Genomic DNA, 14,105 nt, shown 5'->3' with positions numbered 1-14,105 from the left:
ATTCAAAACGCGTTGCGCACAGCTTGAACACATGCACACCGCAGAACTGTCATCGATAGAGCATCCAGAGTTTCTGGAAATGTCTTCCCTGCGGCAATCTTTTGCTACGTCTCACAGTGGATGTCGGTTGTAGGCCTTGGTGCGGCCCAAGTGGCAAACCATTTCTGATCATCTCTTCTCGGCCAAATGGCTCAAGATCAAGCGTAGTGTCTGTTCTTATTAGTTTAATATCTGATACGTCCCCTATTTGGGGACCATATATTAAATGGATTTTTGGAACAGGGAGCTGGAAATGGAACTTGCTTTGTCACACGGAACCTTCACGGGGATGGAGGGTGTGGTTATGCAGATTCAAAACGCGTTGCGCACAGCTTGAACACATGCACACCGCAGAACTGTCATCGACAGAGCATCCAGAGTTTCTGGAAATGTCTTCCCTGCGGCAATCTTTTGCTACGTCTCCACAGTTGGTGTCGGTTGTAGGCCTTGGTGCGGCCCAAGTGGCAAACCATTTCTGATCATCTCTTCTCGGCCAAATGGCTCAAGATCAAGCGTAGTGTCTGTTCTTATTAGTTTAATATCTGATACGTCCCCTATTTGGGGACCATATATTAAATGGATTTTTGGAACAGGGAGCTGGAAATGGAGCTTGCTTTGTCACACGGAACCTTCACGGGGATGGAGGGTGTGGTTATGCAGATTCAAAATGCGTTGCACACAGCTTGAACACATGCACACCGCAGAACTGTCATCGACAGAGCATCCAGAGTTTCTGGAAATGTCTTCCCTGCGGCAATCTTTTGCTACGTCTCCACAGTGGGTGTCGGTTGTAGGCCTTGGTGCGGCCCAAGTGGCAAACCATTTCTGATCATCTCTTCTCGGCCAAATGGCTCAAGATCAAGCGTAGTGTCTGTTCTTATTAGTTTAATATCTGATACGTCCCCTATTTGGGGACCATATATTAAATGGATTTTTGGAACAGGGAGCTGGAAATGGAGCTTGCTTTGTCACACGGAACCTTCACGGGGATGGAGGGTGTGGTTATGCAGATTCAAAACGCGTTGCGCACAGCTTGAACACATGCACACCGCAGAACTGTCGTCGACAGAGCATCCAGAGTTTCTGGAAATGTCTTCCCTGCGGCAATCTTTTGCTACGTCTCCACAGTGGGTGTCGGTTGTAGGCCTTGGTGCGGCCCAAGTGGCAAACCATTTCTGATCATCTCTTCTCGGCCAAATGGCTCAAGATCAAGCGTAGTGTCTGTTCTTATTAGTTTAATATCTGTTACGTCCCCTATTTGGGGACCATATATTAAATGGATTTTTGGAACAGGGAGCTGGAAATGGAGCTTGCTTTGTCACACGGAACCTTCACAGGGATGGAGGGTGTGGTTATGCAGATTCAAAACGCGTTGCGCACAGCTTGAACACATGCACACCGCAGAACTGTCATCGACAGAGCATCCAGAGTTTCTGGAAATGTCTTCCCTGCGGCAATCTTTTGCTACGTCTTAACAGTGGGTGTCGGTTGTAGGCCTTGGTGCGGCCCAAGTGGCAAACCATTTCTGATCATCTCTTCTCGGCCAAATGGATCAAGATCAAGCGTAGTGTCTGTTATTAGTTTAATATCTGATATGTCCCCTATTTGGGGACCATATATTACATGGATTTTTGGAACAGGGAGCTGGAAATGGAGCTTGCTTTGTCACACGGAACCTTCACGGGGATGGAGGGTGTGGTTATGCAGGTTCAAAACGCGTTGCGCACAGCTTGAACACATGCACACCGCAGAACTGTCATCGACAGAGCATCCAGAGTTTCTGGAAATGTCTTCCCTGCGGCAATCTTTTGCTACGTCTCCACAGTGGGTGTCGGTTGTAGGCCTTGGTGCGGCCCAAGTGGCAAACCATTTCTGATCATCTCTTCTCGGCCAAATGGCTCAAGATCAAGTGTAGTGTCTGTTCTTATTAGTTTAATATCTGATACGTCCCCTATTTGGGGACCATATATTAAATGGATTTTTGGAACAGGGAGCTGGAAATGGAGCTTGCTTTGTCGCACGGAACCTTCACAGGGATGGAGGGTGTGGTTATGCAGATTCAAAACGCGTTGCGCACAGCTTGAACACATGCACACCGCAGAACTGTCATCGATAGAGCATCCAGAGTTTCTGGAAATGTCTTCCCTGCGGCAATCTTTTGCTACGTCTCACAGTGGATGTCGGTTGTAGGCCTTGGTGCGGCCCAAGTGGCAAACCATTTCTGATCATCTCTTCTCGGCCAAATGGCTCAAGATCAAGCGTAGTGTCTGTTCTTATCAGTTTAATATCTGATACGTCCCCTATTTGGGGACCATATATTAAATGGATTTTTGGAACAGGGAGCTGGAAATGGAGCTTGCTTTGTCACACGGAACCTTCACGGGGATGGAGGGTGTGGTTATGCAGATTCAAAACGCGTTGCGCACAGCTTGAACACATGCACACCGCAGAACTGTCATCGACAGAGCATCCAGAGTTTCTGGAAATGTCTTCCCTGCGGCAATCTTTTGCTACGTCTCCACAGTTGGTGTCGGTTGTAGGCCTTGGTGCGGCCCAAGTGGCAAACCATTTCTGATCATCTCTTCTCGGCCAAATGGCTCAAGATCAAGCGTAGTGTCTGTTCTTATTAGTTTAATATCTGATACGTCCCCTATTTGGGGACCATATATTAAATGGATTTTTGGAACAGGGAGCTGGAAATGGAGCTTGCTTTGTCACACGGAACCTTCACGGGGATGGAGGGTGTGGTTATGCAGATTCAAAATGCGTTGCACACAGCTTGAACACATGCACACCGCAGAACTGTCATCGACAGAGCATCCAGAGTTTCTGGAAATGTCTTCCCTGCGGCAATCTTTTGCTACGTCTCCACAGTGGGTGTCGGTTGTAGGCCTTGGTGCGGCCCAAGTGGCAAACCATTTCTGATCATCTCTTCTCGGCCAAATGGCTCAAGATCAAGCGTAGTGTCTGTTCTTATTAGTTTAATATCTGATACGTCCCCTATTTGGGGACCATATATTAAATGGATTTTTGGAACAGGGAGCTGGAAATGGAGCTTGCTTTGTCACACGGAACCTTCACGGGGATGGAGGGTGTGGTTATGCAGATTCAAAACGCGTTGCGCACAGCTTGAACACATGCACACCGCAGAACTGTCGTCGACAGAGCATCCAGAGTTTCTGGAAATGTCTTCCCTGCGGCAATCTTTTGCTACGTCTCCACAGTGGGTGTCGGTTGTAGGCCTTGGTGCGGCCCAAGTGGCAAACCATTTCTGATCATCTCTTCTCGGCCAAATGGCTCAAGATCAAGCGTAGTGTCTGTTCTTATTAGTTTAATATCTGTTACGTCCCCTATTTGGGGACCATATATTAAATGGATTTTTGGAACAGGGAGCTGGAAATGGAGCTTGCTTTGTCACACGGAACCTTCACAGGGATGGAGGGTGTGGTTATGCAGATTCAAAACGCGTTGCGCACAGCTTGAACACATGCACACCGCAGAACTGTCATCGACAGAGCATCCAGAGTTTCTGGAAATGTCTTCCCTGCGGCAATCTTTTGCTACGTCTTAACAGTGGGTGTCGGTTGTAGGCCTTGGTGCGGCCCAAGTGGCAAACCATTTCTGATCATCTCTTCTCAGCCAAATGGATCAAGATCAAGCGTAGTGTCTGTTATTAGTTTAATATCTGATACGTCCCCTATTTGGGGACCATATATTACATGGATTTTTGGAACAGGGAGCTGGAAATGGAGCTTGCTTTGTCACACGGAACCTTCACGGGGATGGAGGGTGTGGTTATGCAGATTCAAAACGCGTCGCGCACAGCTTGAACACATGCACACCGCAGAACTGTCATCGACAGAGCATCCAGAGTTTCTGGAAATGTCTTCCCTGCGGCAATCTTTTGCTACGTCTCCACAGTGGGTGTCGGTTGTAGGCCTTGGTGCGGCCCAAGTGGCAAACCATTTCTGATCATCTCTTCTCGGCCAAATGGCTCAAGATCAAGCGTAGTGTCTGTTCTTATTAGTTTAATATCTGATACGTCCCCTATTTGGGGACCATATATTAAATGGATTTTTGGAACAGGGAGCTGGAAATGGAGCTTGCTTTGTCACACGGAACCTTCACGGGGATGGAGGGTGTGGTTATGCAGATTCAAAACGCGTTGCGCACAGCTTGAACACATGCACACCGCAGAACTGTCATCGACAGAGCATCCAGAGTTTCTGGAAATGTCTTCCCTGCGGCAATCTTTTGCTACGTCTCCACAGTGGGTGTCGGTTGTAGGCCTTGGTGCGGCCCAAGTGGCAAATCATTTCTGATCATCTCTTCTCGGCCAAATGGCTCAAGATCAAGCGTAGTGTCTGTTCTTATTAGTTTAATATCTGATACGTCCCCTATTTTGGGACCATATATTAAATGGATTTTTGGAACAGGGAGCTGGAAATGGAGCTTGCTTTGTCGCACGGAACCATCACGGGGGTGGAGGGTGTGGTTATGCAGATTCAAAACGCGTTGCGCACAGCTTGAACACATGCACACCGCAGAACTGTCATCGACAGATCATCCAGAGTTTCTGGAAATGTCTTCCCTGCGGCAATCTTTTGCTACGTCTCCACAGTGGGTGTCGGTTGTAGGCCTTGGTGCGGCCCAAGTGGCAAACCATTTCTGATCATCTCTTCTCGGCCAAATGGCTCAAGATCAAGTGTAGTGTCTGTTCTTATTAGTTTAATATCTGATACGTCCCCTATTTGGGGACCATATATTAAATGGATTTTTGGAACATGCAGCTGGAAATGGAGCTTGCTTTGTCGCACGGATCCTTCACGGGGATGGAGGGTGTGGTTATGCAGATTCAAAACGCGTTGCGCACAGCTTGAACACATGCACACCGCAGAACTGTCATCGATAGAGCATCCAGAGTTTCTGGAAATGTCTTCCCTGCGGCAATCTTTTGCTACGTCTCACAGTGGATGTCGGTTGTAGGCCTTGGTGCGGCCCAAGTGGCAAACCATTTCTGATCATCTCTTCTCGGCCAAATGGCTCAAGATCAAGCGTAGTGTCTGTTCTTATTAGTTTAATATCTGATACGTCCCCTATTTGGGGACCATATATTAAATGGATTTTTGGAACAGGGAGCTGGAAATGGAGCTTGCTTTATCACACGGAACCTTCACGGGGATGGAGGGTGTGGTTATGCAGATTCAAAACGCGTTGCGCACAGCTTGAACACATGCACACCGCAGAACTGTCATCGACAGAGCATCCAGAGTTTCTGGAAATGTCTTCCCTGCGGCAATCTTTTGCTACGTCTCCACAGTTGGTGTCGGTTGTAGGCCTTGGTGCGGCCCAAGTGGCAAACCATTTCTGATCATCTCTTCTCGGCCAAATGGCTCAAGATCAAGCGTAGTGTCTGTTCTTATTAGTTTAATATCTGATACGTCCCCTATTTGGGGACCATATATTAAATGGATTTTTGGAACAGGGAGCTGGAAATGGAGCTTGCTTTGTCACACGGAACCTTCACGGGGATGGAGGGTGTGGTTATGCAGATTCAAAATGCGTTGCACACAGCTTGAACACATGCACACCGCAGAACTGTCATCGACAGAGCATCCAGAGTTTCTGGAAATGTCTTCCCTGCGGCAATCTTTTGCTACGTCTCCACAGTGGGTGTCGGTTGTAGGCCTTGGTGCGGCCCAAGTGGCAAACCATTTCTGATCATCTCTTCTCGGCCAAATGGCTCAAGATCAAGCGTAGTGTCTGTTCTTATTAGTTTAATATCTGATACGTCCCCTATTTGGGGACCATATATTAAATGGATTTTTGGAACAGGGAGCTGGAAATGGAGCTTGCTTTGTCACACGGAACCTTCACGGGGATGGAGGGTGTGGTTATGCAGATTCAAAACGCGTTGCGCACAGCTTGAACACATGCACACCGCAGAACTGTCGTCGACAGAGCATCCAGAGTTTCTGGAAATGTCTTCCCTGCGGCAATCTTTTGCTACGTCTCCACAGTGGGTGTCGGTTGTAGGCCTTGGTGCGGCCCAAGTGGCAAACCATTTCTGATCATCTCTTCTCGGCCAAATGGCTCAAGATCAAGCGTAGTGTCTGTTCTTATTAGTTTAATATCTGTTACGTCCCCTATTTGGGGACCATATATTAAATGGATTTTTGGAACAGGGAGCTGGAAATGGAGCTTGCTTTGTCACACGGAACCTTCACGGGGATGGAGGGTGTGGTTATGCAGATTCAAAACGCGTTGCGCACAGCTTGAACACATGCACACCGCAGAACTGTCATCGACAGAGCATCCAGAGTTTCTGGAAATGTCTTCCCTGCGGCAATCTTTTGCTACGTCTTAACAGTGGGTGTCGGTTGTAGGCCTTGGTGCGGCCCAAGTGGCAAACCATTTCTGATCATCTCTTCTCGGCCAAATGGATCAAGATCAAGCGTAGTGTCTGTTATTAGTTTAATATCTGATATGTCCCCTATTTGGGGACCATATATTACATGGATTTTTGGAACAGGGAGCTGGAAATGGAGCTTGCTTTGTCACACGGAACCTTCACGGGGATGGAGGGTGTGGTTATGCAGATTCAAAACGCGTTGCGCACAGCTTGAACACATGCACACCGCAGAACTGTCATCGACAGAGCATCCAGAGTTTCTGGAAATGTCTTCCCTGCGGCAATCTTTTGCTACGTCTCCACAGTGGGTGTCGGTTGTAGGCCTTGGTGCGGCCCAAGTGGCAAATCATTTCTGATCATCTCTTCTCGGCCAAATGGCTCAAGATCAAGCGTAGTGTCTGTTCTTATTAGTTTAATATCTGATACGTCCCCTATTTTGGGACCATATATTAAATGGATTTTTGGAACAGGGAGCTGGAAATGGAGCTTGCTTTGTCGCACGGAACCATCACGGGGGTGGAGGGTGTGGTTATGCAGATTCAAAACGCGTTGCGCACAGCTTGAACACATGCACACCGCAGAACTGTCATCGACAGATCATCCAGAGTTTCTGGAAATGTCTTCCCTGCGGCAATCTTTTGCTACGTCTCCACAGTGGGTGTCGGTTGTAGGCCTTGGTGCGGCCCAAGTGGCAAACCATTTCTGATCATCTCTTCTCGGCCAAATGGCTCAAGATCAAGTGTAGTGTCTGTTCTTATTAGTTTAATATCTGATACGTCCCCTATTTGGGGACCATATATTAAATGGATTTTTGGAACAGGCAGCTGGAAATGGAGCTTGCTTTGTCGCACGGAACCTTCACGGGGATGGAGGGTGTGGTTATGCAGATTCAAAACGCGTTGCGCACAGCTTGAACACATGCACACCGCAGAACTGTCATCGATAGAGCATCCAGAGTTTCTGGAAATGTCTTCCCTGCGGCAATCTTTTGCTACGTCTCACAGTGGATGTCGGTTGTAGGCCTTGGTGCGGCCCAAGTGGCAAACCATTTCTGATCATCTCTTCTCGGCCAAATGGCTCAAGATCAAGCGTAGTGTCTGTTCTTATTAGTTTAATATCTGATACGTCCCCTATTTGGGGACCATATATTAAATGGATTTTTGGAACAGGGAGCTGGAAATGGAGCTTGCTTTGTCGCACGGAACCATCACGGGGGTGGAGGGTGTGGTTATGCAGATTCAAAACGCGTTTCACACAGCTTGAACACATGCACACCGCAGAACTGTCATCGACAGATCATCCAGAGTTTCTGGAAATGTCTTCCCTGCGGCAATCTTTTGCTATGTCTCCGTAGTGGGTGTCGGTTGTAGGCCTTGGTGCGGCCCAAGTGGCAAACCATTTCTGATCATCTCTTCTTGGCCAAATGGCTCAAGATCAAGCGTAGTGTCTGTTCTTATTAGTTTAATATCTGATACGTCCCCTATTTGGGGACCATACATTAAATGGATTTTTGGAACAGGGAGCTGGAAATGGAGCTTGCTTTGTCACACGGAACCTTCACGGGGATGGAGGGTGTGGTTATGCAGATTCAAAACGCATTGCGCACAGCTTGAACACATGCACACCGCAGAACTGTCATCGACAGAGCATCCAGAGTTTCTGGAAATGTCTTCCCTGCGGCAATCTTTTGCTACGTCTCCACAGTGGGTGTCGGTTGTAGGCCTTGGTGCGGCCCAAGTGGCAAACCATTTTTGATCATCTCTTCTCGGCCAAATGGCTCAAGATGAAGCGTAGTGTCTGTTCTTATTAGTTTAATATCTGATACGTCCCTTATTTGGGGACCATATATTAAATGGATTTTTGGAACAGGGAGCTGGAAATGGAGCTTGCTTTGTCACACGGAACCTTCACGGGGATGGAGGGTGTGGTTATGCAGATTCAAAACGCATTGTGCACAGCTTGAACACATGCACACCGCAGAACTGTCATCGATAGAGCATCCAGAGTTTCTGGAAATGTCTTTCCTGCGGCAATCTTTTGCTACGTCTCCACAGTGGGTGTCGGTTGTAGGCCTTGGTGCGGCCCAAGTGGCAAACCATTTCTGATCATCTCTTCTCGGCCAAATGGCTCAAGATCAAGCGTAGTGTCTGTTCTTATTAGTTTAATATCTGATACGTCCCCTATTTGGGGACCATATATTAAATGGATTTTTGGAACTGGGAGCTGGAAATGGAGCTTGCTTTGTCGCACGGAACCTTCACAGGGATGGAGGGTGTGGTTATGCAGATTCAAAACGCGTTGCGCACAGCTTGAACACATGCACACCGCAGAACTGTCATCGATAGAGCATCCAGAGTTTCTGGAAATGTCTTCCCTGCGGCAATCTTTTGCTACGTCTCCACAGTGGATGTCGGTTGTAGGCCTTGGTGCGGCCCAAGTGGCAAACCATTTCTGATCATCTCTTCTCGGCCAAATGGCTCAAGATCAAGCGTAGTGTCTGTTCTTATTAGTTTAATATCTGATACGTCCCCTATTTGGGGACCATATATTAAATGGATTTTTGGAACAGGGAGCTGGAAATGGAGCTTGCTTTGTCGCACGGAACCTTCACAGGGATGGAGGGTGTGGTTATGCAGATTCAAAACGCGTTGCGCACAGCTTGAACACATGCACACCGCAGAACTGTCATCGATAGAGCATCCAGAGTTTCTGGAAATGTCTTCCCTGCGGCAATCTTTTGCTACGTCTCACAGTGGATGTCGGTTGTAGGCCTTGGTGCGGCCCAAGTGGCAAACCATTTCTGATCATCTCTTCTCGGCCAAATGGCTCAAGATCAAGCGTAGTGTCTGTTCTTATTAGTTTAATATCTGATACGTCCCCTATTTGGGGACCATATATTAAATGGATTTTTGGAACAGGGAGCTGGAAATGGAACTTGCTTTGTCACACGGAACCTTCACGGGGATGGAGGGTGTGGTTATGCAGATTCAAAACGCGTTGCGCACAGCTTGAACACATGCACACCGCAGAACTGTCATCGACAGAGCATCCAGAGTTTCTGGAAATGTCTTCCCTGCGGCAATCTTTTGCTACGTCTCCACAGTTGGTGTCGGTTGTAGGCCTTGGTGCGGCCCAAGTGGCAAACCATTTCTGATCATCTCTTCTCGGCCAAATGGCTCAAGATCAAGCGTAGTGTCTGTTCTTATTAGTTTAATATCTGATACGTCCCCTATTTGGGGACCATATATTAAATGGATTTTTGGAACAGGGAGCTGGAAATGGAGCTTGCTTTGTCACACGGAACCTTCACGGGGATGGAGGGTGTGGTTATGCAGATTCAAAATGCGTTGCACACAGCTTGAACACATGCACACCGCAGAACTGTCATCGACAGAGCATCCAGAGTTTCTGGAAATGTCTTCCCTGCGGCAATCTTTTGCTACGTCTCCACAGTGGGTGTCGGTTGTAGGCCTTGGTGCGGCCCAAGTGGCAAACCATTTCTGATCATCTCTTCTCGGCCAAATGGCTCAAGATCAAGCGTAGTGTCTGTTCTTATTAGTTTAATATCTGATACGTCCCCTATTTGGGGACCATATATTAAATGGATTTTTGGAACAGGGAGCTGGAAATGGAGCTTGCTTTGTCACACGGAACCTTCACGGGGATGGAGGGTGTGGTTATGCAGATTCAAAACGCGTTGCGCACAGCTTGAACACATGCACACCGCAGAACTGTCGTCGACAGAGCATCCAGAGTTTCTGGAAATGTCTTCCCTGCGGCAATCTTTTGCTACGTCTCCACAGTGGGTGTCGGTTGTAGGCCTTGGTGCGGCCCAAGTGGCAAACCATTTCTGATCATCTCTTCTCGGCCAAATGGCTCAAGATCAAGCGTAGTGTCTGTTCTTATTAGTTTAATATCTGTTACGTCCCCTATTTGGGGACCATATATTAAATGGATTTTTGGAACAGGGAGCTGGAAATGGAGCTTGCTTTGTCACACGGAACCTTCACAGGGATGGAGGGTGTGGTTATGCAGATTCAAAACGCGTTGCGCACAGCTTGAACACATGCACACCGCAGAACTGTCATCGACAGAGCATCCAGAGTTTCTGGAAATGTCTTCCCTGCGGCAATCTTTTGCTACGTCTTAACAGTGGGTGTCGGTTGTAGGCCTTGGTGCGGCCCAAGTGGCAAACCATTTCTGATCATCTCTTCTCGGCCAAATGGATCAAGATCAAGCGTAGTGTCTGTTATTAGTTTAATATCTGATATGTCCCCTATTTGGGGACCATATATTACATGGATTTTTGGAACAGGGAGCTGGAAATGGAGCTTGCTTTGTCACACGGAACCTTCACGGGGATGGAGGGTGTGGTTATGCAGGTTCAAAACGCGTTGCGCACAGCTTGAACACATGCACACCGCAGAACTGTCATCGACAGAGCATCCAGAGTTTCTGGAAATGTCTTCCCTGCGGCAATCTTTTGCTACGTCTCCACAGTGGGTGTCGGTTGTAGGCCTTGGTGCGGCCCAAGTGGCAAACCATTTCTGATCATCTCTTCTCGGCCAAATGGCTCAAGATCAAGTGTAGTGTCTGTTCTTATTAGTTTAATATCTGATACGTCCCCTATTTGGGGACCATATATTAAATGGATTTTTGGAACAGGGAGCTGGAAATGGAGCTTGCTTTGTCGCACGGAACCTTCACAGGGATGGAGGGTGTGGTTATGCAGATTCAAAACGCGTTGCGCACAGCTTGAACACATGCACACCGCAGAACTGTCATCGATAGAGCATCCAGAGTTTCTGGAAATGTCTTCCCTGCGGCAATCTTTTGCTACGTCTCCACAGTGGATGTCGGTTGTAGGCCTTGGTGCGGCCCAAGTGGCAAACCATTTCTGATCATCTCTTCTCGGCCAAATGGCTCAAGATCAAGCGTAGTGTCTGTTCTTATTAGTTTAATATCTGATACGTCCCCTATTTGGGGACCATATATTAAATGGATTTTTGGAACAGGGAGCTGGAAATGGAGCTTGCTTTGTCGCACGGAACCTTCACAGGGATGGAGGGTGTGGTTATGCAGATTCAAAACGCGTTGCGCACAGCTTGAACACATGCACACCGCAGAACTGTCATCGATAGAGCATCCAGAGTTTCTGGAAATGTCTTCCCTGCGGCAATCTTTTGCTACGTCTCACAGTGGATGTCGGTTGTAGGCCTTGGTGCGGCCCAAGTGGCAAACCATTTCTGATCATCTCTTCTCGGCCAAATGGCTCAAGATCAAGCGTAGTGTCTGTTCTTATTAGTTTAATATCTGATACGTCCCCTATTTGGGGACCATATATTAAATGGATTTTTGGAACAGGGAGCTGGAAATGGAACTTGCTTTGTCACACGGAACCTTCACGGGGATGGAGGGTGTGGTTATGCAGATTCAAAACGCGTTGCGCACAGCTTGAACACATGCACACCGCAGAACTGTCATCGACAGAGCATCCAGAGTTTCTGGAAATGTCTTCCCTGCGGCAATCTTTTGCTACGTCTCCACAGTTGGTGTCGGTTGTAGGCCTTGGTGCGGCCCAAGTGGCAAACCATTTCTGATCATCTCTTCTCGGCCAAATGGCTCAAGATCAAGCGTAGTGTCTGTTCTTATTAGTTTAATATCTGATACGTCCCCTATTTGGGGACCATATATTAAATGGATTTTTGGAACAGGGAGCTGGAAATGGAGCTTGCTTTGTCACACGGAACCTTCACGGGGATGGAGGGTGTGGTTATGCAGATTCAAAATGCGTTGCACACAGCTTGAACACATGCACACCGCAGAACTGTCATCGACAGAGCATCCAGAGTTTCTGGAAATGTCTTCCCTGCGGCAATCTTTTGCTACGTCTCCACAGTGGGTGTCGGTTGTAGGCCTTGGTGCGGCCCAAGTGGCAAACCATTTCTGATCATCTCTTCTCGGCCAAATGGCTCAAGATCAAGCGTAGTGTCTGTTCTTATTAGTTTAATATCTGATACGTCCCCTATTTGGGGACCATATATTAAATGGATTTTTGGAACAGGGAGCTGGAAATGGAGCTTGCTTTGTCACACGGAACCTTCACGGGGATGGAGGGTGTGGTTATGCAGATTCAAAACGCGTTGCGCACAGCTTGAACACATGCACACCGCAGAACTGTCGTCGACAGAGCATCCAGAGTTTCTGGAAATGTCTTCCCTGCGGCAATCTTTTGCTACGTCTCCACAGTGGGTGTCGGTTGTAGGCCTTGGTGCGGCCCAAGTGGCAAACCATTTCTGATCATCTCTTCTCGGCCAAATGGCTCAAGATCAAGCGTAGTGTCTGTTCTTATTAGTTTAATATCTGTTACGTCCCCTATTTGGGGACCATATATTAAATGGATTTTTGGAACAGGGAGCTGGAAATGGAGCTTGCTTTGTCACACGGAACCTTCACAGGGATGGAGGGTGTGGTTATGCAGATTCAAAACGCGTTGCGCACAGCTTGAACACATGCACACCGCAGAACTGTCATCGACAGAGCATCCAGAGTTTCTGGAAATGTCTTCCCTGCGGCAATCTTTTGCTACGTCTTAACAGTGGGTGTCGGTTGTAGGCCTTGGTGCGGCCCAAGTGGCAAACCATTTCTGATCATCTCTTCTCGGCCAAATGGATCAAGATCAAGCGTAGTGTCTGTTATTAGTTTAATATCTGATATGTCCCCTATTTGGGGACCATATATTACATGGATTTTTGGAACAGGGAGCTGGAAATGGAGCTTGCTTTGTCACACGGAACCTTCACGGGGATGGAGGGTGTGGTTATGCAGGTTCAAAACGCGTTGCGCACAGCTTGAACACATGCACACCGCAGAACTGTCATCGACAGAGCATCCAGAGTTTCTGGAAATGTCTTCCCTGCGGCAATCTTTTGCTACGTCTCCACAGTTGGTGTCGGTTGTAGGCCTTGGTGCGGCCCAAGTGGCAAACCATTTCTGATCATCTCTTCTCGGCCAAATGGCTCAAGATCAAGCGTAGTGTCTGTTCTTATTAGTTTAATATCTGATACGTCCCCTATTTGGGGACCATATATTAAATGGATTTTTGGAACAGGGAGCTGGAAATGGAGCTTGCTTTGTCACACGGAACCTTCACGGGGATGGAGGGTGTGGTTATGCAGATTCAAAATGCGTTGCACACAGCTTGAACACATGCACACCGCAGAACTGTCATCGACAGAGCATCCAGAGTTTCTGGAAATGTCTTCCCTGCGGCAATCTTTTGCTACGTCTCCACAGTGGGTGTCGGTTGTAGGCCTTGGTGCGGCCCAAGTGGCAAACCATTTCTGATCATCTCTTCTCGGCCAAATGGCTCAAGATCAAGCGTAGTGTCTGTTCTTATTAGTTTAATATCTGATACGTCCCCTATTTGGGGACCATATATTAAATGGATTTTTGGAACAGGGAGCTGGAAATGGAGCTTGCTTTGTCACACGGAACCTTCACGGGGATGGAGGGTGTGGTTATGCAGATTCAAAACGCGTTGCGCACAGCTTGAACACATGCACACCGCAGAACTGTCGTCGACAGAGCATCCAGAGTTTCTGGAAATGTCTTCCCTGCGGCAATCTTTTGCTACGTCTCCACAGTGGGTGTC

At 47.9% G+C, this 14,105-nt stretch overlaps 4 non-coding genes and 36 pseudogenes across 4 annotated transcripts; all 40 read left to right on the top strand.

The window, feature by feature from the left end:
* Window positions 1-170: 170 nt before the first annotated feature.
* Window positions 171-322, top strand: LOC143796627 (U2 spliceosomal RNA; annotated as a pseudogene).
* Window positions 323-520: 198 nt separating this feature from the next.
* On the top strand, window positions 521-694 carry LOC143795071 (U2 spliceosomal RNA; annotated as a pseudogene).
* Window positions 695-870: 176 nt separating this feature from the next.
* Window positions 871-1,044, top strand: LOC143795070 (U2 spliceosomal RNA; annotated as a pseudogene).
* Window positions 1,045-1,220: 176 nt separating this feature from the next.
* Window positions 1,221-1,394, top strand: LOC143796639 (U2 spliceosomal RNA; annotated as a pseudogene).
* A 176-nt stretch (window positions 1,395-1,570) lies between these two features.
* Window positions 1,571-1,758, top strand: LOC143797340 (U2 spliceosomal RNA). The gene has a single exon (XR_013220456.1). It is a non-coding gene; the product is annotated as a U2 spliceosomal RNA (small nuclear RNA).
* Window positions 1,759-1,917: 159 nt separating this feature from the next.
* On the top strand, window positions 1,918-2,091 carry LOC143801423 (U2 spliceosomal RNA; annotated as a pseudogene).
* Window positions 2,092-2,266: 175 nt separating this feature from the next.
* Window positions 2,267-2,440, top strand: LOC143794205 (U2 spliceosomal RNA; annotated as a pseudogene).
* Window positions 2,441-2,616: 176 nt separating this feature from the next.
* Window positions 2,617-2,790, top strand: LOC143795069 (U2 spliceosomal RNA; annotated as a pseudogene).
* A 176-nt stretch (window positions 2,791-2,966) lies between these two features.
* On the top strand, window positions 2,967-3,140 carry LOC143795068 (U2 spliceosomal RNA; annotated as a pseudogene).
* A 176-nt stretch (window positions 3,141-3,316) lies between these two features.
* Window positions 3,317-3,490, top strand: LOC143796637 (U2 spliceosomal RNA; annotated as a pseudogene).
* A 176-nt stretch (window positions 3,491-3,666) lies between these two features.
* On the top strand, window positions 3,667-3,837 carry LOC143797393 (U2 spliceosomal RNA; annotated as a pseudogene).
* Window positions 3,838-4,013: 176 nt separating this feature from the next.
* On the top strand, window positions 4,014-4,187 carry LOC143795067 (U2 spliceosomal RNA; annotated as a pseudogene).
* Window positions 4,188-4,363: 176 nt separating this feature from the next.
* LOC143796780 (U2 spliceosomal RNA) lies at window positions 4,364-4,538 on the top strand (annotated as a pseudogene).
* Window positions 4,539-4,713: 175 nt separating this feature from the next.
* Window positions 4,714-4,903, top strand: LOC143801635 (U2 spliceosomal RNA). The gene has a single exon (XR_013220930.1). It is a non-coding gene; the product is annotated as a U2 spliceosomal RNA (small nuclear RNA).
* A 159-nt stretch (window positions 4,904-5,062) lies between these two features.
* On the top strand, window positions 5,063-5,236 carry LOC143794747 (U2 spliceosomal RNA; annotated as a pseudogene).
* A 176-nt stretch (window positions 5,237-5,412) lies between these two features.
* Window positions 5,413-5,586, top strand: LOC143795066 (U2 spliceosomal RNA; annotated as a pseudogene).
* Window positions 5,587-5,762: 176 nt separating this feature from the next.
* LOC143795065 (U2 spliceosomal RNA) lies at window positions 5,763-5,936 on the top strand (annotated as a pseudogene).
* Window positions 5,937-6,112: 176 nt separating this feature from the next.
* On the top strand, window positions 6,113-6,286 carry LOC143796710 (U2 spliceosomal RNA; annotated as a pseudogene).
* Window positions 6,287-6,462: 176 nt separating this feature from the next.
* LOC143797353 (U2 spliceosomal RNA) lies at window positions 6,463-6,633 on the top strand (annotated as a pseudogene).
* Window positions 6,634-6,809: 176 nt separating this feature from the next.
* LOC143796779 (U2 spliceosomal RNA) lies at window positions 6,810-6,984 on the top strand (annotated as a pseudogene).
* Window positions 6,985-7,159: 175 nt separating this feature from the next.
* On the top strand, window positions 7,160-7,311 carry LOC143801620 (U2 spliceosomal RNA; annotated as a pseudogene).
* A 197-nt stretch (window positions 7,312-7,508) lies between these two features.
* Window positions 7,509-7,720, top strand: LOC143794637 (U2 spliceosomal RNA; annotated as a pseudogene).
* A 138-nt stretch (window positions 7,721-7,858) lies between these two features.
* LOC143796032 (U2 spliceosomal RNA) lies at window positions 7,859-8,032 on the top strand (annotated as a pseudogene).
* A 176-nt stretch (window positions 8,033-8,208) lies between these two features.
* On the top strand, window positions 8,209-8,382 carry LOC143797165 (U2 spliceosomal RNA; annotated as a pseudogene).
* Window positions 8,383-8,558: 176 nt separating this feature from the next.
* On the top strand, window positions 8,559-8,732 carry LOC143794340 (U2 spliceosomal RNA; annotated as a pseudogene).
* A 176-nt stretch (window positions 8,733-8,908) lies between these two features.
* LOC143794362 (U2 spliceosomal RNA) lies at window positions 8,909-9,082 on the top strand (annotated as a pseudogene).
* Window positions 9,083-9,257: 175 nt separating this feature from the next.
* On the top strand, window positions 9,258-9,409 carry LOC143796626 (U2 spliceosomal RNA; annotated as a pseudogene).
* A 198-nt stretch (window positions 9,410-9,607) lies between these two features.
* On the top strand, window positions 9,608-9,781 carry LOC143795064 (U2 spliceosomal RNA; annotated as a pseudogene).
* A 176-nt stretch (window positions 9,782-9,957) lies between these two features.
* On the top strand, window positions 9,958-10,131 carry LOC143795063 (U2 spliceosomal RNA; annotated as a pseudogene).
* A 176-nt stretch (window positions 10,132-10,307) lies between these two features.
* LOC143796635 (U2 spliceosomal RNA) lies at window positions 10,308-10,481 on the top strand (annotated as a pseudogene).
* A 176-nt stretch (window positions 10,482-10,657) lies between these two features.
* Window positions 10,658-10,845, top strand: LOC143797339 (U2 spliceosomal RNA). The gene has a single exon (XR_013220455.1). It is a non-coding gene; the product is annotated as a U2 spliceosomal RNA (small nuclear RNA).
* A 159-nt stretch (window positions 10,846-11,004) lies between these two features.
* Window positions 11,005-11,178, top strand: LOC143801422 (U2 spliceosomal RNA; annotated as a pseudogene).
* Window positions 11,179-11,354: 176 nt separating this feature from the next.
* LOC143794361 (U2 spliceosomal RNA) lies at window positions 11,355-11,528 on the top strand (annotated as a pseudogene).
* Window positions 11,529-11,703: 175 nt separating this feature from the next.
* Window positions 11,704-11,855, top strand: LOC143796624 (U2 spliceosomal RNA; annotated as a pseudogene).
* A 198-nt stretch (window positions 11,856-12,053) lies between these two features.
* Window positions 12,054-12,227, top strand: LOC143795062 (U2 spliceosomal RNA; annotated as a pseudogene).
* A 176-nt stretch (window positions 12,228-12,403) lies between these two features.
* On the top strand, window positions 12,404-12,577 carry LOC143795060 (U2 spliceosomal RNA; annotated as a pseudogene).
* Window positions 12,578-12,753: 176 nt separating this feature from the next.
* On the top strand, window positions 12,754-12,927 carry LOC143796634 (U2 spliceosomal RNA; annotated as a pseudogene).
* Window positions 12,928-13,103: 176 nt separating this feature from the next.
* On the top strand, window positions 13,104-13,291 carry LOC143797338 (U2 spliceosomal RNA). Its single transcript, XR_013220454.1, has one exon. It is a non-coding gene; the product is annotated as a U2 spliceosomal RNA (small nuclear RNA).
* Window positions 13,292-13,450: 159 nt separating this feature from the next.
* LOC143795059 (U2 spliceosomal RNA) lies at window positions 13,451-13,624 on the top strand (annotated as a pseudogene).
* Window positions 13,625-13,800: 176 nt separating this feature from the next.
* LOC143795058 (U2 spliceosomal RNA) lies at window positions 13,801-13,974 on the top strand (annotated as a pseudogene).
* The last annotated feature ends 131 nt before the right edge of the window (window positions 13,975-14,105 follow it).

Source organism: Ranitomeya variabilis, chromosome 1 (genome assembly GCF_051348905.1).
Source record: "Ranitomeya variabilis isolate aRanVar5 chromosome 1, aRanVar5.hap1, whole genome shotgun sequence".
Classification (NCBI taxonomy): domain Eukaryota; kingdom Metazoa; phylum Chordata; class Amphibia; order Anura; family Dendrobatidae; genus Ranitomeya; species Ranitomeya variabilis.
This window is presented reverse-complemented; position numbering and strand designations above follow the sequence as displayed.